We start from the raw sequence: 26,475 nt of genomic DNA, 5'->3' as shown, positions 1-26,475 counted from the left end.
AGAGAGAAAGAGGAAGGGGGAGATAAATAGATACATAGATAGATATATAGATAGATATATAGATAGATAGATATTTGTTGTTCCACTTATTTATGCATTCATTGGTAGATTCTTGTGTGTGTCCTGACTCAGGATCAAACCTTCAACCTTGGTGGTATTGGGCTGACGCTCTAACCAACTGAGCTACTTGTCCAGGGCCAAATACAGGTTCTTTTATTATGAAACTTTAGTGCAAAACTTTTTCAGCAGGTTTATACTGTCACAATAAGCACAAAAGTAAAGATAGCAAAATTACATTTGCCCTGACTGTAAATAGAACTGGGAACATCCCCAGTGATGATGAGTTTCCTCCCAGCTTAATGCTGCTCTCCCTCAACCCTGTCCTGTATCCCAACAAGGGCTTTAATCTATCATCTTGTTTAAATACAGGACTGGGTAGAAGATGGGAGTCAGTCACCAACTGCATCACATCCAAATGCATCTTATTGTGGAATTTTAGTATACTACCTAAACTTGATTGTTCACTGCACAAATTAAACTCTCAGTCTTTAAAAAAATTTTCTTTGTAGGTTTAGTGAGAGTAAATGAATAAGAAATATATCTTTGTTGGCCTCTCTTGAAGCCGGGGCTTAGTTAGAAATTTTTTTCTCCTTATTTTAAAGCCACAAAAATGGAGAAAATGCCATCTTTCTGCCTTGTAAGTATCTTGAGATGTCAATTTTTTTTCCAGTGAGGTTAACACCACATTAAATGTCTTTCTCATGATTCCTAGAGGCTTAAAACCCTCTGTGAACTCTAAGGCACCTGGGTGGGGCTAAGTTTTCAGCCAAGGCTGGCTCCCTGCTCCCCAACCACGCATCTGGCTCTCTGTCCTGGCATTTGGGGAGAAGTGGGTTATGGGAACATAAGTTCACGGGAACACTGACCTGCATAAAACCGAGTCATGAATGGCAAAATCCCTGTGGGAAACACTTCTAAGGATGGTGAGCCCAACCTAGTGCAAAATCCGTGCCTACAGAAAACCAAGTATAAAATGCAACCTTTTATCTCTCGCAACACTCTTCTATTTCCTATTAATTAGCAATATTCAAGATTTGCTTTCAAAAACCTTGTTCCCCCACATTTTGGAAAATGTGTTTCATGGTGTTTGAAAAGGACCACTGGGACCTTAGATGTTGAAGGGGGAGGAGGTAATAAAACATTCTGGAAACTTCTGCTATGCCCGAAGACCATTCTTCTGTTCCCATTAGATGTAGGTATTTATGAAAAAGGGTAGGTAGTTTCTAGTTCTTTCTCTTGGTCACCTTGTCCCACAGATCAGATTTCTTTTTTACATTTCTTGATGAAATGATTACAATAGTTTTCAACCTTGGTTACACATTAGAATAAAATGGGGAAGGTTAAAAAAACCCTCAATCCCCATAATGCCCTCAAGACCAATCACATTAGGACACTGAGGGTTGGAACCCAGACTGGGGAACCTACTCGTGCATGAATTTCATGTACTGGGCCTCTAGTATAGCTATAAAAAGGTAATTATGGATCGTATGTAATATGAAACTATTTTTATTTATTTATTTATTTATTTAAAATATATATTTTATTGATTTTTTACAGAGAGGAAGGGAGAGGAATAGAGAGTTAGGAACATCGATGAGAGAGAAACATTGATCAGCTGCCTCCTGCACACCCCCCGACTGGGGATGAGCCCGCAACCAAGGTACATGCCCTTGACCGGAATCGAACCTGGGACCTTTCAGTCCGCAGGCCAACACTCTATCCACTGAGCCAAACCAGTTTCGGCGAAACTATTTTTAAATGTCCAATAAAATTAAGCTATGAAACTAAATATTCGTGTTGATTATAATTATGTACAATGATATTTGAAAAGAAAACAAGCTAGAGGAGAATATGTAAAAGTGAAATTAGCTATACTAGTGTATGAGATTACAAATAATTTGCATTTCTCTTAAAATTCTCTAAGAAATTTAAAGATTTTTTTCCATTACAAAAATAATGTATGCTTTTCAAGATAGAATACTTGAAAACCATAAAAACTATTAGAATAAAGAAAAAAAGTCTAAGTTCTAGAACTTAAAGGCAACCATTATTATAATATGTTTCTTCTAGTAAAAGTGTGAGGACTAGAAGTTCACAAGAAAATTTTATATTAGGATTTTTAAATGAAGCATGTGATGATTCTATTTCATTATCCTATGGGGAGCACACATTAAAATGGCCACTATTTACAATGGTGACAACTAATTAATTACATCCTGTTGTGAATTACAATTTATTTCCCCAGGGTTCCTTCCTTCTGCTTCTGGTTGTGTTTCAATTACCTTTCCCCCACTATCATTTCTAAACCCTTTAAATACTATCCTAAATTTAGAGGTTCCAGTTTAGTCATGTGCTAGTCCAAAGGCAATTCCTTTAATCCAGCTAGAGTTTAGAACAACTGCTTGGGGCTTGATGTAGTAACACAATTTCATTTTGCTATGTCCTTGGCTCAGGCCTTTTTAAAATTTCTGTTCTGTGCTAGATGCTGCAAACTCACCAAGAGACATCTTGGGCCCTCAAGACACTAATGAGTCCAGAAAAATACTCCAGATAATATATCTTTTGTTCTAGACTTTTCTCTTCCCAAATACTTCTTATTTTAACTTTGTTAAAATAACTTTATTTTATTTTCTCTCATAATCGGGATAATCGGGATATTAGCTCTCTGCAAAAACTTTGAACATTTGAATTTTAAATGAAATAAAAAAAGATTGAGAAAAAATTCACATACTTCTAACACTCTGAGCCAAATCCTATTAAATTTTGGCAGATTTCCTTCCAGTCTCTTCTCCTCTGAATCAACTGATGTTTAATGTCAAAATCAACACACACTGCAAGTTGAACATCCTTGGTGGCCATGTGAGGGAACTTTATTCTGATAGCTCAGAAGCCCCCATTCAGGCTCCTCTTATTATTGCCTTTCCATCCATGCTCCAGCTCCAGCGAACTACACCAGTTTCTTGAAGTGTTCTGTAAGCATGATTACTTTCAGACACTCCCATGGGGTACTGTCTACGCACCTCCATTCACTCTCTCCTTTCCTTTCCTTATTTTTGGCTGGCACTCTCTGGGTGCTGAATTTGCAGTGAACGGATTATAATATGCATACGGTCCAACAAAACCAAAGTGCACCAAAAAAACCGGGAGACCATCAGAATATTTAAAACAAACCAATTAAGTTTCAGCACCCATATTACTTTTGTGCCATTGTGAAAACAAGAATTTTATGTTGTAGTTTAGCAATTACTTTTATTTTGAGTTATCCAAAGCAAAGGGAGTGAGGTGTGGAGGGCAGCGTGACAGAGCCTGTTTCAGCTCTGCAGTCACAAGCCCTTTAGGAACCCATCACCTCCATGAAAACCAGCCTGATCCCCAAGACGGACCCAGCCCTGTCTTCCTGTACCGTGGACACATGTCTCTGATGGTCCTCATTATACAGTATTCTATTTGAGTGTTTACAAGTACCCTTCCCTGCTAGCCAGAAAGCTGTGTGAGGGCAGGGGCCACGTCTTCTCATCCTTGGATCTATCTACCACCTATCTTCTCATTCCTGCACCATCTGCCCCTGGAACACAGTGTGGTGCAAAGAAGACACTCAGTGCTCATTTGCTACATGAATGATAAGGCGTTTCTCTCGGCACCAAGACAGCAGCTCCTGTGACTTCAGTAATGTCTGGACTTAGGATTTTAAAAATACATAAACTCTGCAGTTGGGTAGACGGTCCTTCACTGTGTCCTTGTTCACTTGGTGAATCATCTCCTGGAAGTCAAGGGACCAGTGTCTTCCCTGAAGAATCTGTCAGCCGAGAGGCCGTGATGGCCCCTGTTTCTCGGATTTGTGTTTAGAGGTGCGTGATTTCAGGGTCTCTGCCTTGAGCACCTTGTGGCACGGAGGCATGGGCCCCTTTTTATTAATGACAGCTGCAATTTATCCAGTCCTTGCCTAGGAGCTGGTTCACAAATATGAACTGTAATTTAAAATATAATATTACCAGATTGGAAATATTATGCTCATATTACAGTTGAAGAAACTGCAGCTCAGGAAGGTTAAAGGGCCTGCCCAAGACACAGGGTTATTAAGGGCAGAGCAATCCTTTCACAGTGAGATCATGTCTCTCTGCTTACAAGTCTTCAATGGTGCCCCATTTCTTCCAGGGTAAAAGCCCAAGTCTTTACTAAGCCTACGGGCCCTGGATGTCTGACCCCTGCCCACCCCCTGCCCGCCCCCATTTCCCATCACTCTCCTGCTTGCTCTTTTCCTACAGGTCCCCTTCTCTGCCCCAGGCCTTGAAGGAGCCAGGATCTCTCTCTGTAGGGCTCCCTTTGGGGAATGTTCCTCTCCAGACAACGTCCAGGCTCCTTAGCCGCTTTAGGTCTCTGTTCCATGTCAGTTTTCCAGGAGAAGCACCTGGACCACCCTATGTAAGGTTACTACCTCCCCCCAACCAATCTGAATCTCCACACCCTGTTCTCCTTTTTTTTTTCATAGCACTTGTCAGCTTCTAATATATCAAACAATGTACTTGTTTGTGTTCATTCTTTATCTTCCCTATTAGAATGTTAGCTCCACAAAGACCAAGATCTTGTTCTCTGATGTTTCTCAAGCACCTGGGACGGCGTCTAATGTTTATTGAGGGGACCAGTCAGGGTGAGAGTGATCACTCTCTCTTATTGATGGCAAAGTATAACTCACTAGCTAAGCTGGATTTTGGCCTTATAATGTTCTCCTGTGGCTGTGTGTGTGTGTGTGTGTGTGTGTGTGTGTGTGATTTTTCATAATTAGGTATATTTCAAGATCCTACAGTGAAAAATATTCCAATTTCCCTCATCGTGTGTAATTTTTACAGGATTTTAAGATAGAATCCCTACCCAGTGCCTCATGAAAATATTTAAGAGGCAAAGTGAATGTCAAGAAAAAGAATGAATAACTTATACAGTAGAAATGTTGGTTGAATAAAATCATACTGGCATTTTATTTTAGTGGGCCAACCTGTAGGTCCACTTTAAATTATTGGGTCTCTAAGTTTATAATCATCCACATTAATATAACAAAAGGCAACCTAGACATATTTTTCTCTTCAGAAGCAGTGTAACACTAATAGAAATGGAAATAGATTACAGTGAGATATAGTGTAGTTTCGTATGTCACTTTTGAATATTCACACCCATGTGTTTTACCAAATGTCACCTTTATCCCAGTACCTTATATGGCTAGTACTGTAGGGACAAATTGTGAAATTTCAGTCACGTGACCATTATTTACTCAATTCTGAATCTTATGAAATTTAAAGTCTTAAAAGTGAGTTCATATTAAAGAACTACGAAATAAGCTCATTGAATTTCCATATAAACAAAAGATAACATTATAAAAAAATTTATGATGAAACTCTGAACATATTCCCATTAAATTTTTTCTAGGCTGTAGAATTCAAATGCTATAGTATTTCAAAAAATTTGATAAGCAAAATATTTTTTTATTGAAAAACAGTTTAAGTATTCATATCTGCAACATATATTGATTCGACAATAATATATCCTCTTGAGTTTTTAAACCAATATTATAGTTAGAGAGATAATGTTAACATTTTGAAGAGGTAATGAGCATAATATTTCCAATCTGATAGTATTATGTTTGTGTATTTTTACCAAAGTAGGGGCAATTTATATAGCAAATGTTAGCACAGTTGAGGATTACAGATTGATAGAGATTGTATAATTTAGCTGTGCTTGCTGTTTATTTTACTTTTTGGTGTTATGATATTCTTAACATGGAATAGAAAATTTGGGAACCAGAATAAATAATCCCAGTATCCTGAATATAAATAAAGAGGCACATTCGAATACACTATCAGAGGAAGTGCAGCTTACCTATTTTTTTTTCTTCCTAAAAAGAGTTACTAGGTCTAGAGTTTTCTGTGAATACCACATTCTGGAAAAAAAAAAAAAAAAAAAAAGGTCCCATACACCTTTAAGACTCCCTCAGTTCCATGGAAGACTTTCAGAGTAAAGACAAGCTACCATTAGCCTTGTATGGATTTGACTGCTTTGTTGTTGGCATGGCCTAGTAGCAGTTTTCAAAATTTTTAATTTTCATCCACAATAAGAAATGCATTTAATATTGTGATCCAACACACACACACACACACACACACACACACACACGCGCGCGCGCGCGCGAACGAAATTCTTTTCTGGGTGAAGATGGTAGATTGACCACACACATCTAATTTTGATCCCTCTGAAAAACCCACTAAAACTATAGTGATGAGAAACTTTAAAAAAAAAACAAACTCAAAAAAGGATAGAATAGGAGAGGAGGCAGTGACAGCATGATTTTGGAAGTGGGAAAGCAGATGGACCAGTTAGGTAACTGACTAGCTGATAACAGAGAGAAAACCCTATGCCAACACTGGGAAAAGCTGAGAAACAACAAAATTTACACTTCAGAAAGCTCAAAAGCCTCCGGAATTGGCAGCACTAGGGACCTCTGTGGATAACAAGGAAGGTCGTGTGCAATCTCCCCCACACCCTTGGGCATATGCTTCTGTCTGTTGCCAGCAGGGGACTGACTGGAAGTCTTTGGAAGAAGGGTTGAGGATGGGTATTACACCAGAAATTAGTGCATTAAGTGACCTTATACAGCATGAACGTGGAGAACCTACTGGCATCCCATCACCATGTAACAATGGCAGCAGGACCTTTACCCTCCAGTTAGGGGTTTGAATCAGAACTCTCAGTGGAATCTGAGCAGCCCTCCTTCCCCCCCCCAAAAGAGCTAAAAACACTGATACCAGTTTTCTAAGAAATGACTGACCCAGATCAGCCCTTGGTAAAGATCAAAGTTGATTGGCTCCAACCATATGCTCGGAAATTCCAGTCACCCTTGTCATCTTCCACACTTCATTATGAGGAGACATCCAAAGTTTACTAAATATCTAAAGAAATCTTCCCATACAAAGACAGAGATAAAAACGAACTGGAAGGAAACAGAAATGAAGGAAACAAAACTTCAAAATACTGTCATATTAATACCTTCACAGAAATAAGGCAAGATGCTATATCTATGAAACAAAACCAGGAAGCTAAAACAGAAGGACACCTAGCAAACAACAGCAACGATAAAGTACTTTAGAAATGAGAGCAGAAATAAAAATCTCAATTAGAGGTTTGGCTGATAAAGTTGGTCAAAACTCCTAGAAAGTAGAGCTAAAAGGTAGATACTTTCAATTTTGTAAACTGTAATCAGAAATTTAAATTTATAATTGTAGATTCACATGGAAAATAGGAGAGAAAAGATAAGAAAATCTAAGTCCCAGTCCACAAGTCCTACCTCCAAATAATGGCTTTCTGTAAGAGACAACAGAGAAAAAGAAGGGAAGAGATCATTAAAAAAAAAAAAAAAAAAAAAAAAAGCAATAACATATTCCAGAACAGAAGGTCATGAATTACCAATTTGAAATGACCCCTTGAGTATCCACTGTGATAGATAAAAATACACCCATACCAAGAAATATCATTATGAAAATTCAGAACACTGGGGACAAAGAGTGAATGCTACAACTTCCAAAGAGAAACAAACAAACAAACAAACAAACACCCCCACTGCTCATATAGAAAAGTCAGAATGGCTTTGGATTTAACAATAATACTGAAAACAAGCACGCAGGGTGCCATGCTTTCAAAGATGTGAAGGGGCATTTTTTCCAGCCTAAATTCTATACCAAGCTGAACTATCAAGCAGCATGAGGATGAAAAAAAAAAAAAAAAGCCATTTCAGACATGTAAGGTCTCAATAAATTTTGCTTTCCTTGCACTTCTTGTCAGGAATGTACTGGATGATGTACCTCATCAAAATGGGAAAGTACACCAAGACAGAGGAAGAGTAGGCACGGGAATCACAGGATGATGGTGAAGGAAAAGCCCTGTGTGAGCACAGTGCTCCGGGAAGATGGTAATCGGTCCGAGTAGGACCAGAGTGAATCAGGGGCCAGGCACACTGACAGCTGTCAGGGTCACACCTCTGTCATCGCATCATCTTTTTGCCTGAAAAATATGAAAGTTTTATTTTCTGAAATAAGAATAAATAAAAAAAAGATAAGAACACGAGACCCCATAAACTGGAAATTCAATCCAGTAGAAAATAAAAAATTCAAAAGATAAGGGCTGTGCAGCAGCCTTGGAGGGCAGTCAGCTTAGCCAAAAGGAGGGTGGAGGTTTTCAGGACAGATTCTCCAAGAACAATCACACTGAAACCATCGATGACCTGATACAATTGACTTTGTGGAAAATTTTACTGAGATGTTTTTGGAAGAGGTGGGAAGAATTATGAAAGCGACAACAACAGCAATAAGCAGGGCATTTATTTACTACAGGAAAACCAAAAAAAAATTTGTAGTACAATATAACACACAATGTGGACACTGAATTTTGACTTATGAAAAAATTGTAAAATGTAGATTAGAAGGATGGGATGCTATAGAAGGGAGAGAGTGAAAAAAGACTCTTCACTTAGTAGAATTGGGATTAAACAGATAATGTTCAAAATTGATTAACTAGAAGTCAGCTATACACACATACTATTGAGAGAGATACATCGATTGGTTGAGGGGATCGAGCCTGCAACCGAGGTACATGCCCTTGACCAGAATCAAACCCAAAACCCTTCAGTCTGTGGGCCGACGCTCTATTCACCGAGCCAAACTGGCTAGGGCAACACACACAGTCTTTCCTGCCTGGTGCACTTTCTGAGTTTTTACTTCTCTTCAATATCTCCTCCTCCTCCTGCTCCTCCTCCTCCTCCTCCTCCTCCTCCTCCTCCTCCTCCTCCTCTGCTCCTCCTCCTCCTCCTCCTCCTTCAACTTCATCAATCCTATCTCATTATCAATTTTATCTCAGATGTTTTAAAAAAATCACCCATTGCTCTTTGACATGAAGGATAAAATATCTTTTTTGTCCTAAAGTTTATTTAAAAAATATTTTTTATTGATTTCAGAGAGGAAGGGAGAGGGAGAGAGAGAGAGAAACATCAATGATGAGAGAGAATCATCGATCGGCTGCCTCCTGCACACCCCCTACTGGGACTGAGCCCACAACCTGGGCATGTGCCCTGACCTAGAATCAAATTGTGACCTCCTGGTTCATAGGTCAACACTCAACCATTGACCCACACTGGCCAGGCTGTCCTGAGCTTTCTTATTGCTCTCTTTTCACAAGTTTCCCTACCAGATGGTACACAGAAATGCACACAGGTTGCAATCTATTTAACTAAGAGTCCTAAAGAACAGTAGTCCCCCCGCCCCCTCATCTGAGGGGATACATTCCAAGACTCCAGTGAATGTGTGAAACCTTGGATAGTACCAAAACCTATATATACTATGTTTTCCACATACATATATACACACACTTTACCATTTCTCTTCGGCATATCCAAATTGCCAGCATCATTCCTCTTGATCTTTGGGGTCATTATTAAGTAAAATAAGGGTTACTTGAACACAAGCACTGTGATACCATGACAGTCTACCTGAAAACCTAGCTAGGTATGAAGTGACTAACAGGCCTGCCAACCACAGAAAAACCTGGTTACCACGGGATTCAGTCAAAATTGTAATCTAACCATGTTTATCAAATGCACTAACCAGCACTCTTTTGATCTGGCAAACTTGATTTTTATTGTGTTCATTCTCAGGCTTGCTAATTAGAAATACTAATGCTCAAAATGAGGATCTTACTAATAACACACTTCTGCACTTTCTCTTTAAGGCCAAAGATCCCACTTACACTGATTGAGTAGGTAATTCATGCATTATCAGCATCTTAAATTATGTTAATTATAACACAAAGCTCTCTAAGGTTCTTTATTAAGGGTTTTCAAATAAACTTACTGGTTAGCAGAAATGCTGGCAAAATTTCATGGAATATAGTTCATGACACTTAATTAAAAGGAGTCTTTCTGTTTTGAGTGATGATGTGAAGCACTAGAGAGTTTTCAAAAATAATTAACATTGTCTATAGTGCTAAAATTGCTGATTACATTTTAATAATAGCTTAGGACCTGCCCATAAGATAAAAAGGAAAAAGAATAAAACCTTTTTTCTTTCTTCTTCCTTTTTTTTTTTTAGAGAGAGAGAGAGTGAGAGAGAGAGAGAGAGAGAGTGAGAGAGAGAGAGAGAGAAACATCGATGTGAGAGAGAAACATAGATGGGTTGCCTCCCTCACACACCCTGACAGGGGATGGAACCCAAAATCTGGGTATGAACCCTGACAGGGAATTGAACCTGTGACCTTTTGGTATATGGGATGACACTCCAACCAACTGAGCAACCCAGCCAGAGCTTTTCTTTCTTCTTTTTAATTTCATATGTTACTATATTGTCTATCTTTATTCAAATGGGAACATTGAGGTATGTTTTCATGTGCTCTTTTAAAATTACTGCAATGCAGGAATTTCAGTTTCTTTTTTAAAAAATCACTCAGTTGTGTGCTCAGTTGGTTGAGCATAGTCCCATGTACCAAGAGGTCGTTGGTTTGATTTCTGGTCAGGGCACATGCTGGGGTTGTGGGCCAATCCCCAGTAGGGGGCTGATGTTTCTATCTCTCTCCCTCTCCCTTCCTCTCTCTTTAAAAAAATCAATAAAAATGTCTTTTAAAAATCACTCAAATATGCACTTTATTAAATATCTCAGCAATCTGTGATTCAGCAACACACTTTTAACAATATCATACTTTATGCTTCAGTGATACATTTTATTTGTGTGTGGGCTTTTCACAATCCCAAAGCAATTTTTATCACTGAGGTTTAATGAATTGACCTCTGAATAACTAAACAATAAATCATTTATTTGTTCATTAGCTGTTCATTATTCATTCACAATAAATATTTTCTCAGCAACTATTATGTTTCATGCATTGTGCTGTCAATTAGTAAACCAATGCCTCTCCTCCAGAACAAATGAACTATTTGTCATCTTTAATAAAGGCAATGATCCCTGATACCCTCATTCTTTTCGTGATTATACACTGAGTGGCCAGATTATTATGATCTCTGAACGCATAATAATCTGGCCACTCAGTGTATATCCTATATAATAAAAGGCTAATATGCAAATTGTCCCCTAGACCAGGAGTTCGACCAGCAGGCAGGCCAGCCAACCACCCATGTCCCCTCCCCCTGGCCAGGCTGGCCGGACCCCACCCATGCACGAATTCTTGCACCGGGCCTCTAATACACACACACACACACACACACACACACACACACACACACACACACTGAGTGGCCAGATTATTATGTGTTCAGAGATCATAATAATCTGGCCACTCAGTGTATAAATTATTCAACAAGAGGATTCCTAAAACTCAGTCTAACGATTAAAGGGAACATGTTTGCATGAATATAACTATTATTTATTTATTTAAAATATTATAAAAAAAAAAAATAAACCTTTATTGTTGAAAGTATTACATATGTCCCCCTTTTTCTCCCATTGCCCTCTTGTAGCTCCCCTATCTCCAAGCCTTCACCACCCTACTGTCTATGTCCATGAGTTATGCATATGTGCATATAAGTTCTTTGGTTGATCTCTTCCCACTCACCCATCCACCCCTTCCTTCCCTCTAAGATTCCCATAGATAGGAGCTGCCATCAGTTACTGGAAGAAGAAAAGATGAAAACATGCAAATTAATCAAGGCTAGCCCTTTAACTCATGAAAATTAAGGCAGAAATTAGCATTAATGAATTAATAAATAATAGCAATCCATTCAATTTATTGAGTATCTATCCGCAATAATAGATATTATGCTGGGTATTGTACAGGGATTTTATTCATACTGTCTGTCATACTACTTTAACCATAGATAGATAGATAGAGATAGAGAGAGAGAGAGAGAGAGAGAGAGAGCAGTGAGGACCAGTCACTTGCCTCATCTCACTCAACCTAGTGGGGGAATGAGAATTTGAAACAAGTTCCATTTTATTTCAAGACCTTTTCTCACCACTGTGTTGAATTAATTAAATTTTCGTAAAAAATTCCTTGAGGACTCACCATATTCAAGGCACCAAGTCTTTCCAACAGAGCAAAAAAAGACATAAAAATCCCATCTTTGTAAAAACACAAAACGACTTTTGTAGACTTTTGTAGTTCCTCTAGTAAATCATCTAAATGTTTGTAATCAACACCAGGTAAATCCATGGTCTAGCAGGACTGCTGTTATTAGAACAAATGTTCTGGCAATCCTAGCAAAGCCAGGCAGTCATAGCAAAGCAGAGGCCAACCACACGTGGATAACTGACACAGACATTGGTCTGGGTCTGACAGCAACATGTCAGACATCCACCTTGCACAGCACAATGACTGAGCTGGGTCAGATTAGAAGAGATCGATGGATTGCTCTTGCCATTCAAGACCAAGACAGACAGCACTTCACTTTAGGGAGAAACATTCTGAATCAACGACAAAGAGACTTAAAAAAAGTATTTGATCTTATCTCCAAAAGGATAAGATCTGTCTTCTTTGAATCATATTGAGAGACATATGACCTCAATCAAAGCAGTCATGGTTTTCAATGTCTGACAAACTGAAGAATCACAAACCTGCATTATTTATCAATCAAATCTTTTGGAGAATTTGAAATAAACCTGAAATTTTTAAAATCAATTTTCAATTCTTGTTAGCTTATCAGTAATACTGCCAGGAAATGCCAATGTGTAAACCATTTAGACTAGACTGGCCAGAGATGGCAATGTTTTGTTGCTTTCAAAAAGTAATGAGAATTGCTGGTGCATTGCCTTAATGACACTTGAAGGGATAGGGAGAGAATATTTGTAGAGTAAATATAATAACAGAGGCATGCCTTGAGCAGATTTGCCATGTTAACTGAAAAAGAAGATAAATTATTTGACTTATAGTAGTAAACTTACAGCTGATTTAAACCAAGTTTCACGCATTCAATTATTAGTGATGAGACTTACATGAAAGAAAACATGCTGAGGAGCATGGTCAAACATAAAGAGCTTTGGAATTATATCTAAATGCAATTTCAAATGCCAACTCTGGCATTTGGACTGAGCTACATGAAAATATTATTTACATTTTCTTCTGTGTCTCAATTTTCTTATCTGCAAAGTGGCTATGTGGGCATCAAATGAACCAATTGAAAATGCCTAGTCAGTGCCTGATGATATTAGGTGCTAACAATGTTATTTTCCTTCCCTTTCCTTCTTAGACTCTAGAAGTGAAGGAAACTACAGGGAGGAATAAAATGTTAATCAGACACTAACACATTGGCTCATAGAACCAACAGAATATTGCAAAGAGTAAAAGCAAATAAGCTACAAATGACTGGGGTGGTGGATTGCAATACTGGCCACAATACTTGCAGCTCCTCATCTTAGGAGGCGGAGCCTCTCTCTCCACTCCTTGCATTTGGGCTCTCCTTGTTATTTGCTTTGACCAGCAGGATGCCGTGGACATTACTCTGTGAGAGTTTAAGCCTAAGCCTCAATCAGGTGTTCCTTATTACTCTTAGGCACCCACCACCACTATGTGAACCAATCCGATTTACTGGACTGAGAGACCACATGGAACAGAGAAGAGTCAGCCCAGCTGAGGCCTCCTTAGGCCAGGGAGCCCCTAGATAACCCAGTAGCTGATGACAGATGTATGAGTGAGTCCAGCCATGACCAGAAATACTGCCCAACAGAATTTCTGTTTTAAACCACTAAATCTGGGGGGAGGGAATAGTTTTGCTGCAATAGGTAACTAATCTTATATAATAAAAGCCTAATATACTAAGTGTCCAGTCGTCTTGTCATCCGTTCAACCAATCAAAGTATAATATGCTAATGATATGCTAAGGCCACTCAACCACTCGCTATGACATGCACTGACCACCAGGGAGCAGACAGTCAATTGGTCGACCAGTTGCTATTACGTGCACTGACCACCAGGGGGCAGACACTCTGACTGGTAGGTTAGCTTGCTGCTGGGATCCAGTTGATCGGGACTGAACGAAATAGGCCAGACATGACTTGGAGCCCTCCCAAGGTCCCTCACCGGCTGGCCAACCTCCCGCGTCCCTCCCTGGCCTCAACTGTGCACCGGTGAGGTCCCTCAGCCTGGCCCGAGCCCTCTTGCAATCTGGGCTGAGGGACCCTCCCCCAACCTTGAGTGCACGAATTTTGTGCACCGGGCCTCTAGTCTATACTAATAATAGGAATATGCAAATTGTCCGGGACGCCATCACAGTAACAGTAATGACCGAACAGCAGGCTGCGTGGGGCGACCAGGCCAGCCTGGGGGGCAGTTTCCAGGCTGGGGGGGGGCAGTTGGGGGTGACCAGGATGGCAGGGGGAAGTTGGAATGACCAGGCTGGTGGGGGGGGTCAGTTAGGGATGACCAGGGTGGCAGAGGGGGGCAGTTGGGGGCGACCAGGCTGGCAGGGTGGGCAGTAAGGAGTGACTAGGCTGGTGGGGGGGCAGTTAGGGGCGACCAGGCCGGTGGGCGGGGGCACAGTTTGTGGAGACCAGGCCAGCGGGGGGAGCAGTTGGGGTGACCAGGCTGGCAGGGGGGGCAGTTAGGGGCAATCAGGCAGGCAGGCAGGTGAGCAGTTAGGAGCCAGTGGTCCCGGATTGTGAGAAGGATGTCCGACTGCCAGTTTAGGCCCGATCCCTGGGATCAGGCCTAAACTGGCTGTTAGACATTCCCTGAGGGGTCCCGGATTGGAGAGGGTGCAGGCTGGGCTGAGGGGAACCCCCCCCCCATGCATGAATTTTGTGCACCGGGCCTCTAGTATAAATATAAGAAGACATGAGGTCATGACATTTTTCAACCAAAATGAAATCATGGGAACATAGGTTCAAAACAATTTTGGGAAAGATTAGTCACTGATGCCAACAGAATGAATGATGTGGTATAGCAGTTGCTACTGCATTAGATTAATGAAAGATGCAAATTTCTCACCACCGGGAATTAAGAATTTCATGTGCAAATGAATCTTTGTAACTAGAGATACAGAGATTAATTTTCCCCAGTTAATATTCTTCTGAGGTTTCCTATATTTTTGGAATCCAGGAACTGTTGTTATGCATTGCACTTGGCAACAGAAGAAAAAATGGCAAGAGAGGAAATGCTGGTAAAAATTAGACATTGACAATGAAATAAAAGGAATTTGGGACAATGTGAGTGAATTTCATGCTGTAAATAGCAGAAAGCAAAGCCTGGGTAACATGTCTTTTTCTACCCATTGCAGAAAATGGATCCTGGCCTTTCCCTAACCCTTTTTTCTTCTTCTTTACCAAGTAGAGTACACCATGAAAGTGATTAAATATAATTTTAAAATTGTGTCATATTGGTTTCTCTTTGTGAAGCAGACAACTAAGTGTGCCTTTGAAGGAAATAACTTGAGAAGTACAAATGAAAAATCATCATGCAGCTGCAAAGTGCCTCTCAAATATGGGCTAAATTTCGTGATTTGTGCAGTCAGTAACTTTGTGCTTATTTTGTGCAAATTTCAGTGGTCACCCACAGGTTATTTCTGAAGAGTATGAAGTCTGAAGAGTGAGGAATATGCTTTTTGATCTCAGTTTCAATCAATATTGTAACTGGGGTGAGGCTGGGTAGTAAAACTTATAGACAGATGGCGAGTTCTTTGAGGTGGCAGTCATCACGTTGACTCACTTTATCTTCTTTAGTGTCCAGGAAAATGCTAGCCCTAAGAACAGCTCCCAAATACGTGGTGACTTGACTTGAAACCTGCTAGTTGAAGACTTATCCCAATTCTGTGAATGCTCCATTATGGAGCAGACACATAAGCCTCATAATAATAGGTGGGACACATGACACATTTCACAGGAAATTAAGGGCTGCAGCTGACAATGGAAAGGGAAGAGAAAGAGAGGGACTCCTGAGAGGTCGGAAGCAGTGGGAAGCACTTTTCTGTGTCAAAGAGAGAGGAGACCAGGGTCAGGACAGAAATCGTGTTCCTGGCATTCCCCAGCCAACCCTTCCCTCCTTCTTCCACATTTCAGTTTGGAATTCCCATGGAGGATAAGAGGTAACAATTAAGGAAGAGCCAGAAGAGTAGTTTCAGAAACTCGGGTTTGGAAGAAAATTTCTTAAGGTTGTCTGGCTTGATCTCTTTAAGGGCCTAGAAATTCCTGAATGTTGACCATCCAAGTTTGGTTTGAAAGCTTCCAATGGTGGACTCCATTCCATTGGCATGGAGTCTCTAGACTGTCATGATATTGAGCTAAAAACTGGTACTGCACCGTTGGTTCTGGTACTGCCCTTTGTAGTGACCAAGAACATCTCTTTATCCTCTTGAAGCAGCTGAAGACGGGCCGCATGTGCTAAAAAATGGAGTGCTGGGGTAGCGGCTGGAACACTTTGGTTTTGCTACTGACTAGCTGGTTTCCTGCTCTCTCATTTTTTTTTTTAATTTTGTCACACTAATCAAATGCTCAATATTTTTTTAAAATATCATTTTTGAAAGGCTGCACTAAGAATAGAATAATATAATTGTCTAGTTCTAATGTGATCAAGGTTGAAGGTGTGAATTATATATACTAGTAATACAGAGAAAACTGGACATAATATGGTTAGACTAGAGGTCACAAACCCAAATGCCTTTAGAGGCAGGCAGGTAAAGGAAAAGTTTGAAAAGGATGGGAGCTGATGGTTGGGGTTTTGGCAAAGTAAAATACTGCCACTTGAAAGATGAACCCAATTTAAAAGCATTTGTGGTAGTCAGCCACTAAGGTAGTCCCCAATGATACCTATATCTCCTGGTACTCACTCCTTTGTACAGTCCCCTCTACATTGTACCAGAGCTGGTCTGTGTGCCCACTAGCACGTGGAGGAAGTGATAGTATGTCACTTCTGAGGTTAGGCTATAAAAGGTTGCAGCCTGTCTTGGGCTCTCTCTCTCTCTCTTTCTCTCTCTCAAGTGTGTACTCTTTCTCTTTGTCAGGTGCATGTCATGAGGATACTCAGGCATGTATATACAGTTGCTGATATAGTGAGGAGATGAGACCTGCCAGCAAATGCTTGAGTGAGCTTGGAAATGAATCTCCCCGCCAGGTGAGCCTTGAGATGACTTTGTGCCCAGAGAGAGCTTGACTGCAACCCATGAAAGACTGAGCCAGAACCACCAGCCAAGTTGCTGGATTCCTGACCACAGAAGTGGTAAGACAACAATTGTCTATTATTTTAAATTGCCAAATTTGATGCAAATTTTTATGTAACAGTAGATAACTAATATAACATTCTAACTTATTTTAAAGCACCAATATACACATGCACACGCACCCTTTCCTGTGCTGGTGAAACAGAATTCAGAGTTCCTGTTTACACCCCTGGGTTTCTCAATAAATCCTGGGTCTGTGGAAATCAGAAAGGTATGGCTTAGGGTTGTACTCAGAGGTCATTTGGCAGTTTAGATTCTGCTTAAAGGGAGGACATGGAATCCATTTATAGCTCATATCTTAAGTAGAAAGCTATTTTTCCCACCAATGGAAACAAAATATAATTTTTCTTACCACTGTAGGGTGACAAAAATTATTGGGGCAGAACCTAGAAAAATCTGGGCAGAAATACAAAGTACTTGGATTAGAAAAGAAAGCCAGGGGAAACTCCAGTCCAATCAAAATAGAAATACATTTCTCCAGTAATTAAAAACTAGGAACAAACTTTTCACAAAGAAAGTATTGGAAAAAACAAACCTTACCAGAAATACAATAAACACTTAGTCACTTAGAGTCCATAACCAGAGATTGACAGGTCTCTTCTCTCCCCTCCAACCAATACCAATAATAAGAACCTTGGAACACAGAGCAGATCTTAGGGAGATAGGAACAGTATAGAGCATACAGGAGAGGACTAGGGTGTGTCTTTGAATGAAGAAATGACTGACCGAATAAGTGAGGAACCTGGATAACTAAAAGACAAAGAAACCTTTGGACCAGAATTCAGAAAATTCCTACAGGTAATGGTTTTCACCAATTCTTTAGTAAAGAACTGGAAGTGTGTTTCAGAATCCTACTGAATAAGCTCTGTAGGCTTTTGCATAGAATAATGCTAACAATTAAGTGGTATAGAGTGAGCCGCAGAGTGTTAATTTCCAGAGTTACCTCAATAAATCTTTCAGTTCTACCATGAAAAAAAACAACCCTCAGGCTTTGTTATAGAGAGAGCTCACAGAGGAGCATGCTCCTCAGTCAGAGATCCCCTGCCAAGAATATGCACAAACAGGGTAAACTGAGTCCCTAATCTAATGCTGCTTTAAAAAGAATTATTTCTGTCATGGGGTTATCATACGACACAGCAACCCATCTCCTGGGTATCTACTGAACAATTTGGAAGCATTTATTTGCAAAGATAAATACACCCCTATGTTTATTGCAGCATCATTCATGGTGGCCAACACATGGAGACAACCAAAGTGTCCTTAGATGGATGATTGGAGTAAGAAGATGTGGTACAGATATACAACGGAATACTACTCAGCCATAAGAAAAGATGAAATACATCCACTTGTGACAACATGGATAGATCTTTTGAATCTTATTTCTAAATGAAATAAGTCAGGTGGAAAAAGTCAAGAAACTTAAGTTTCGCTCATATGTGGGATAAAAAACTGAAAGCAACAAACAACAATTCATAGATACAGACAACAATGTGGTGGTTACCAGGGGGAATGAGAGGGTTCTGTGTGTGTGTGCCATCTACATGGAAAATCAGGAAAAAGTGCAGTGTAGTGCTTGGCATTTTGGGCAAACACCAAAACAAAGATGTCAAGTGGGGAGACTTAGAAACACACGAGGAAAGTAGAGGCCACTGGAAAATCAGTGTCAAAGAGGCCAGGTATGAGATGAAGGCCCATATGGGTAAGGTAGTCAAGTATAACATGTTCTTAGCTTGTGATTTATGCTGCTCGGAAGAAAATGTCCCATTGTTGGTAAAGGAGTCTGTTAGTTCAGGCTAATTGTCAAAACCACTACACTAAACTGCTTCCTTTTTGTCGCTATTCTGGTCGATCTTAGACTGATAATCTCAAACAAGAGCTTTAGGAGACCGGTGGACCCAGAAGGCAGAGGTTAAGGAGGAGAGGAAAGGGATGGACTTACTATCTTCCAGAAAAGTTAAGGGTTCCAGCAGCTCATGCTGTGCATTTCTACTCTTTTAAAAAGTTTTTTTTTTAATTGATGAGAGAGAGAGAGAGAGAGAGAGAGAGAGAGAGAGAGAGAGAGAGAGAGAGAGAGAGAGGAGCTGGATTTGTTGTTCCACTTATTTATGCATTCATTGACTGTTTATTGCATGTGCCCTGACTGGGGGAACAAAGCGAAACCTTGGTGTATCAGGATGATGCTCTAACCAACTGAGCTACCCTGCCAGGGCCTCTTTCGTTATTTTTAAGGGAGACCAAGTTATAGTAATCATTAGCCTGAAAGGGAAGAAGGAGTCCTCAAGGCAAGCAGCGTGAGGAATGAGGCATCTTGGGGCTGGTGAAGACAACGGCACCCATTCCCCCTGGCGGGGGGCGTACGGCTGACTGTATGTCAGGAGGGATTATATTATCTAAATGCGAACTCATTTATTTTTCCCTGGATCTTCCTTCGCCCACTTTTTCCTTTTGAAATTCAAAGAGTTAGGCCAGTCTGTGCTCATTGTCTCATGAAAATTATGTGGCAAAAGAATGCAGAAAAAAAGGAATTCTAAATCTGGCTTTATGTTTAAAAAGCATAGCCACTTAGAGGAGCAGAAAGGACATGTAGACAGAATACTTGGGAGAAAACATGTTTAAGGGCATTCTTCCTCCTCACTTGCACCACAAAACAGAAAATATTTCTTGGCTGTATCAGACATTACTAGAGGCTGCTTTCCCAACATCCAATCTCTGAACACGAATCCTCAAATCTACTCAGTTCCAGCCCCTACCTGGACCCATGTGCTTCAGGGGAGTCTGGCCCCAGATTCAGGTGCCAGATCCTGACCGGTGATTGCCAACGCCCATTCTCTTCACCAGTGACCATTTTAGGCACGAGACCCAATTCTGCAAAGTAATAAGTGAATGGACAGTTTCCCTCACTTTGAGAAGAGATGCCAACATAAGATGGCCCCCTTTCGGCCTTTCAACGTGTTGTGCCTGGAAAAGCTGCATGAAGCTGCTATGGCATGTTGCTCCCGTCCCGAGGGAGCGGCAGACACAGAGACTGACAGAGACAAAGAAGACGAGAGGATCACAGGGAAGTGAAGCCGGACCCCGGTGATCCTTGCCAGGAACTGTCCTGCCTCTGAAATTCGTTTTATGTTTCATTATTGTTTAAGGTACTGGCATTTGCTTGTTTTATGCCCTGCAACCAAAGGCATCCTAACTGGCTGAGGGGAGAAAGGAACATGGAAGACAGAAGAGATAGTAGCAGTGCCTGAATGAGGGAACTAGCCTCCAGGGGCCCCCAAGATTAGAAGGTATTTCACATTTTCCACCCACTCGGCCTCTGATCAGGTGAACACCACACATCTGTACCCAGGGTCCTGCTAGTCTTTCTCATTAACATCTGGTGAGGATGTACCTCCCACAGAACCAGCGTGAGCCCTGAGAATTGCCCAGCAAAACTGATATAACTTCCCTTACATGGAAACAATGTTAAACTCGTTAAAACATGCAGGTTATACATGTTTGTAGGACAGATGTTTAAAAAATGTACGTGTAGGCAGCCAAAGAAAATTATGCATCACCTTTTCTGAAAACCTGCAGCATACTAATGGGACAGACTTTTTTAAGCACTGCAGTGTGGGGCTACCTCAAACTACCTCCTTATCCTTCTCTATAAAGATGATTGTACTCGGAGCGTAATTCTGAAAGGCATTTCCAGGTGCAGCAGGGTCCAGCCACGATAGCCCTCCTTGGTAACACCGCAAATCTGGACTTTCCCCTAGCTCTCCTTTAGTTTCAATCTTGGGGGTTTTGGCTACTTCGTTTTCCTTTCACTTGCAGTTTGCCACTTTCCATTTCCTCGTCTGTTGTTGACAGGTGTCCATCTCTTGATACTACCTTTTGCATCTTGAAACAGGCCTCAGATGACCTCACTATTTGCCTCCTTCCCTGGGTAAACAGACACAGCCCAGCACGGCTGCTATTCTGAGTCTCTCCCCAGATACTTTATCAAAAACAGAGAAGGGTCATCTAAAGGTCATTTCTCCAATTTGCCTAATCTTGTAGCTCTGGCAGTCTTTGAAAGTGATGTAGTTCAGAGATTTGGCAGCAGAGATTGGGAGAAAAATGGGATGTGATAGTGGCAAGGTCAAATGGTTATAGGGAAAGAGGATCTGACCAACTGAAGATGGAAGAGTGAAAGCAGATGGGAGGAGGTAGCAGGAAAAAAGAAGATATTAAAGATGCTTAAAGGGAAATTGATATGACATCTGGGAGCACATCTGAGACCGTGTCCTCCAGGAGGACTATGAAAATAGACTGTGTGGGTGTGTACTGCGACTCCCTACACACACACACTGAGTGACCAGATTATTATGATTTCTGAACACATAATAACCTGGCCACTCAATGTATATCCTATATAATAAAAGGCTAATATGCAAATTGTCCCCTTGACCAGGAGTTTGACCAGCAGGCAGGCTGGCCAACCGCCCATGTCCCCTCCCCCTGGCCAGGCTGGCCAGACCCCACCCATGCATGAATTCATGCACTGGGCCTCTAATATATATATATATATATACACACACACACACACACACTGAGGATTATTATGTGTTCAGAGATCACAATAATCTGGCCACTCAGTATGTGTGTGTGTGTATATATATATATATATATATATATATATGCACTTTATAGAGGTATTGAAAGGATTAAATTAAATAATAGAAATAAAGCATTTAGAATGCCCGCCACAGAGAAGGATCCAATAAATGTTAGTTTTATCATTTATCCTACCTAATTTCTTTTATTTTAAACATAAAATTGTGTGTTTAAATTGTACAACATGATGAATTGATATACATATATATAGTGAAATGAAATTATGGTATAATTATACAATGGAATATTATTCATTCTTAAAAAGCAAAGACATCCTGCCATTTGCAACAACATGAATGAACCTAGAGGACACTATGCTAAGTGAAATAAGCTAAACACAGAAAGAAAAAACTGCATGATCACACTTACGTGTGGAATCTAAAATAGTCATTTCCTACCGAATTAAAAAAATTATATGAAGGGGCTTAACTACTATTGATTAACTAATTAAATATTCCTCTCTCATATTATTGAATTTATACACTGAAAATACTATTCATATCATATTGATCAAAATAAATTTGCTATGGCAATACCACACTAATCCTTTTTAGTTTACTCCTTAATTTTTGCCATTTGTGCTTTTATTTTTTTTAAATTGATTTTAGAGAGAGGAAGAGAGAAAGGTAGATAGATAGATAGATAGCTAGGTAGAAAGAGACATGGATGTGAAAGAGAAACATCCATCGATAGCTTCCTATACATGCCCAGACCGGGGATCAAACCCACAACCTGGATATATGCCCTGACCTGGAATCGAACCTGCAAGTTTTCAGTGTACAAGGCGATGCTTCAGCCAACTGAGCCACACCAACCAGAACTCCTTTTTGCCATTTGTAAATTTCTGGCTTCAACATCTATTATTTCCCACTTCTCTGGTACATATGAATGTGGAATATTAGGAGATAATTGTAGCCCTTTTAAGTATAATACATAAATTTCATAGAAATTTATAGCAAAGAAAAGCAGCATGGGATACTTAATAACCTTTTGTAAAAGCCATTAAATTATAAAAATAATACCATCCGCAGTAAAGGGTTTTATTTTTATTTTTCTTAAAATATATTTTTATTGATTTCAGAGAGGAGGGAGAAGGAGAGGGAGAGATAGAAACATCAATGATGAGAGGGAATCATTGATTGGCTGCCTCCTGCATGTCCCCCCACTGGGGATTGAACCTTCAACCTGGGCATGTGCCCTTTACCGGAATCGAACCCAGGACCCCTCAGTCTGCAGGGCAAAGCTCTATCCACTGAGCCAAACTGGCCAGGGCTGCAGTAAAGGGTTTTAGATTTCACAGGAATTATTAACATTTACAGATTAACTCTAAATTTCTTTTTTTTCCTATTATAGTATCTTTCCGTTACAGGCCCATTATTTTCCAAATGTAACTTAGTTATTAACTTAAAGGTCAACCCGAATTTCCATAATTCTTTCTGCTATGCATCCACCCTGCCAGAGCTGTTAATGGGCAATGAAATGCCTAAACTATGTAAAGGAAGGAGAGAAGTGGAAGAAGAGAACCTAAGAAGTGAGTGAGCAAATAGATTTGGAATACAGGGTGGGGTAAAAGAAGGTTTACAGTTGTGAGTATGTGAAACAGAGTTTATTCTTGGATTATTATTTGTTAATTATTGTATTATTTTCTATCTGCACAACTGTCAACCTACTTTTTCCCCAACTTGTATTTGGGGGTTGGCTATAGTGTTATGTATTATTTTCTATGAGTAAATGGTGGATTTTAGAAATACTTAAAACCTGGACAGGCACTATAAATAAAAATGCATAATTCAGGAGTAAAGTTCACTTCAATGAAAGCTGCTTCAGTTGTGGTTTTTTTTTTTTGAATAAAAAGAGAACTTCTGTTTCCCCAAGACCTAACTTTGAGGTAAGGCAGAGGTAAAGATTCTGGACTGTTGGATGCAATGAGGCGTCAGGAGTCATGATCTTTTCCAGGTGGGCAGCCAACAAAGCTACTTGAACAGAACAACAATCAGGCCTCCTGTCACTTGGGGAACTCAGAACCAATCAAGCAGGACATCAATCAGAGAAAGCAATTCCTTTCTAACGAAACAGAACTGCACTTGTATGGGATGATGTAGAAAATGGATGGCAGAGACCGTTCCGATTTGTGATCTGGTAGAGTAGGACTTCTGTTTCTGTCTGTCTGAACTCTGAGACATCTTTGCAGTAACTGAAAGTACTGGGATGGATAGTGCCGACTCTTGGAGTCCATGAAAAATGCTTTTCCTCTGGCCAAACATACAAGTAAAATTCATTTTTCATATTCAGAATCCAGGGTCAATAAATTTTATATTTAGATGTGTTCAGCTCACCCTAAGGACCTCACAGCACACAGTCGAATGCTTTTTGAAGCCCACCTAGGAAGGGTATAAACCCATTGGGGCTAATTTATTCTTCCAGCACAGTGTGAAGCCAGGGCGAGGCCTGAAGATGTAGGCACACCCCAGCTTGCCCTGGGATGCTGTGATGTGGTGAATTGGGGCTCTGTTATGGGCAGAATTGTATCCCTTCAAAATTCATAGGTTGCATCTTAATCCCCAATACCTCAGAATGTCAACCTATTTGGAGATAGGGTATTTAAAGAGGTAATTAGGTTAAAATGAGGGCTTTTGCATGATCCCTAATCCAATAGGACTGGTGTCCACATAAAAGGTGAAAATCTGGACATAGAGGGAAGATGAAGTGAAGACACGGAGAAGGTGGCCATCTATAAGCCAAGGTGATTTCAGACTTCTAGCCTACAGAAGGGGAAAAAATAAATTTCTTTTGTTTAAGCCCGTGGTCGGCAAACTGCGGCTTGCGAGCCACATGTGGCTCCTTGGCCCCTTGAGTGTGGCTCTTCCACAAAATACCACGTGCGGGCACACACGTAGAGTGCCATTGAAACTTCGTGGCCCATGCGCAGAAGTCGGTTTTCAGCTCTCAAAAGAAATTTCAATTGTTGCACTGTTGATATTTGGCTCTGTTGACTAATGAGTTTGCCGACCACTGGTTTAAGCCATCCAGTCTGTGGTACTTTGTTATGGCAGCCATAAAGCCTAATAGGCAGCCCTATTTGTTGTAGGAACTGTTAAACCTCATTAGACAATCGTGTCTACATTCAAGAATGCTGATCTTCCACTATTAGACCTGGTGTTCCTTCCACTGGGGGGGAAATCAATTTAAGGAGAGGGGTTTGGTGGAAATACAGGTTAACAAAATGAAGAAATAAAATATAACTATGATTGCACCACTTGGAGGTAACTTCATACATTGCCAGTCTTTCCAGACTTTACTGTAAATACTTAAATTTACACACACACACACACACACACACACACACACACACACACACAGCAAAATGGAATCATTTAGTTTTTGTGATAATCTTTCCATGTCAATAATTTTGAATTTATAGCATCACTTCTAATATCTGATATCATTTCATTGCCTCAACTATATCCTAGAAGTGGAATTGGTGGGTGGGGTGTGTCCAAGCTTAGGCATATGTATAGGCTCTTGATATATGTTGCCAAATTGCCTTCCAGAAATGAGACATTCATTTATATTCAGAAAGCCTATTTTGAGAGCAACATAAAGCCCTGTAACTGGTAACTCTTGACTCAGCTGTTCATGGGCTTTCAGCCAAATTCCTAGGGAGCTGAGTGTGGAAACCAGGGGACACTGAAAACCTGTGTTGCCAGGGACTCAGCACACTCCCTGATGGAGGAGTGTCCAGGGCTGGTGAGGGGCATTTCCTACCTTAGCAAAGTGACAGGTGGAGGGAAGCCTGGTAGGATCAGCACCCTGCAGCTGGGATGGGAGCTGCAAGCCTTGCCAGGAGGGGCCACATCGGGTCAGCTGCTAGGCTTCTCCTGGGGGGGCGGGGGGGCGTGGCATCCATGGGATTGTGGAGAATGAAGTGGGAAGAGGGGACTCACGTTGCTCTCTTGAGAGTGGGGACGTCCCCGAGGATCTCTGAATGGGCTGTGAGGGACCCATGGGCTGAGGTTTGAGGGATTTCACTGCAGGGAGCCTGAGATCACTGAGGTGATGACCCCCGGTTGTTAATTTTATCCCTCGGGCTTTCGGGGCCTGGGAAAATACAGGTTATGCTAGGGAATGAGACCAGAAGGACTGATAGCCTTCGCAGTGTTCATGCATTAATGGAAGATGCCATTTGATTTTGGTTCCTTGCCCAGTGTAAGAGATCCCAGGGGGCACACTTCAAAGGACAGCCAAGCTAATCTTAAACGAAAAAGAAAATGTTTTATTTCATAAACACGAAAATTATGTGGCACTCGATAAAATGTGTTGGCAAGTGAATGTCTGACACGTAGTATGATAAATAAAATAGGCTAATTCCTCTTGGGAGAAGGACTTGAATCCCACTTATCATCAGATAGGAACTTTCAACGGGATCTTTCTAAGGAAGATAAGCGGTGGCCTCTGATTTAAGGGCGAACGGGGCATAGCAGACGGGAGAGCACACCTTCACTGCTGTCCCAAAAGGGGCTGTTACCCTTCTCAGTGGGTTTCAAGGCCGTCACAGAGTCTGCTTCGGAGGCTGGGCCTCTGCGCGTCAGGCAGAACAC

The 26,475-nt window shown here is 40.7% G+C and overlaps 1 protein-coding gene across 5 annotated transcripts in view; it reads right to left on the bottom strand.

The window, feature by feature from the left end:
* KCNQ5 (potassium voltage-gated channel subfamily Q member 5) overlaps positions 1 to 26,475 on the bottom strand; it is a 514,131-nt gene that overhangs the window by 32,896 nt on the left and 454,760 nt on the right. The window lies entirely within an intron of this gene.

This window comes from Eptesicus fuscus, chromosome 10, assembly GCF_027574615.1.
Source record: "Eptesicus fuscus isolate TK198812 chromosome 10, DD_ASM_mEF_20220401, whole genome shotgun sequence".
NCBI lineage: Eukaryota > Metazoa > Chordata > Mammalia > Chiroptera > Vespertilionidae > Eptesicus > Eptesicus fuscus.
Note: the sequence above shows the minus strand (reverse complement) of the source record. Positions and strands in the feature narration are given on the sequence as shown.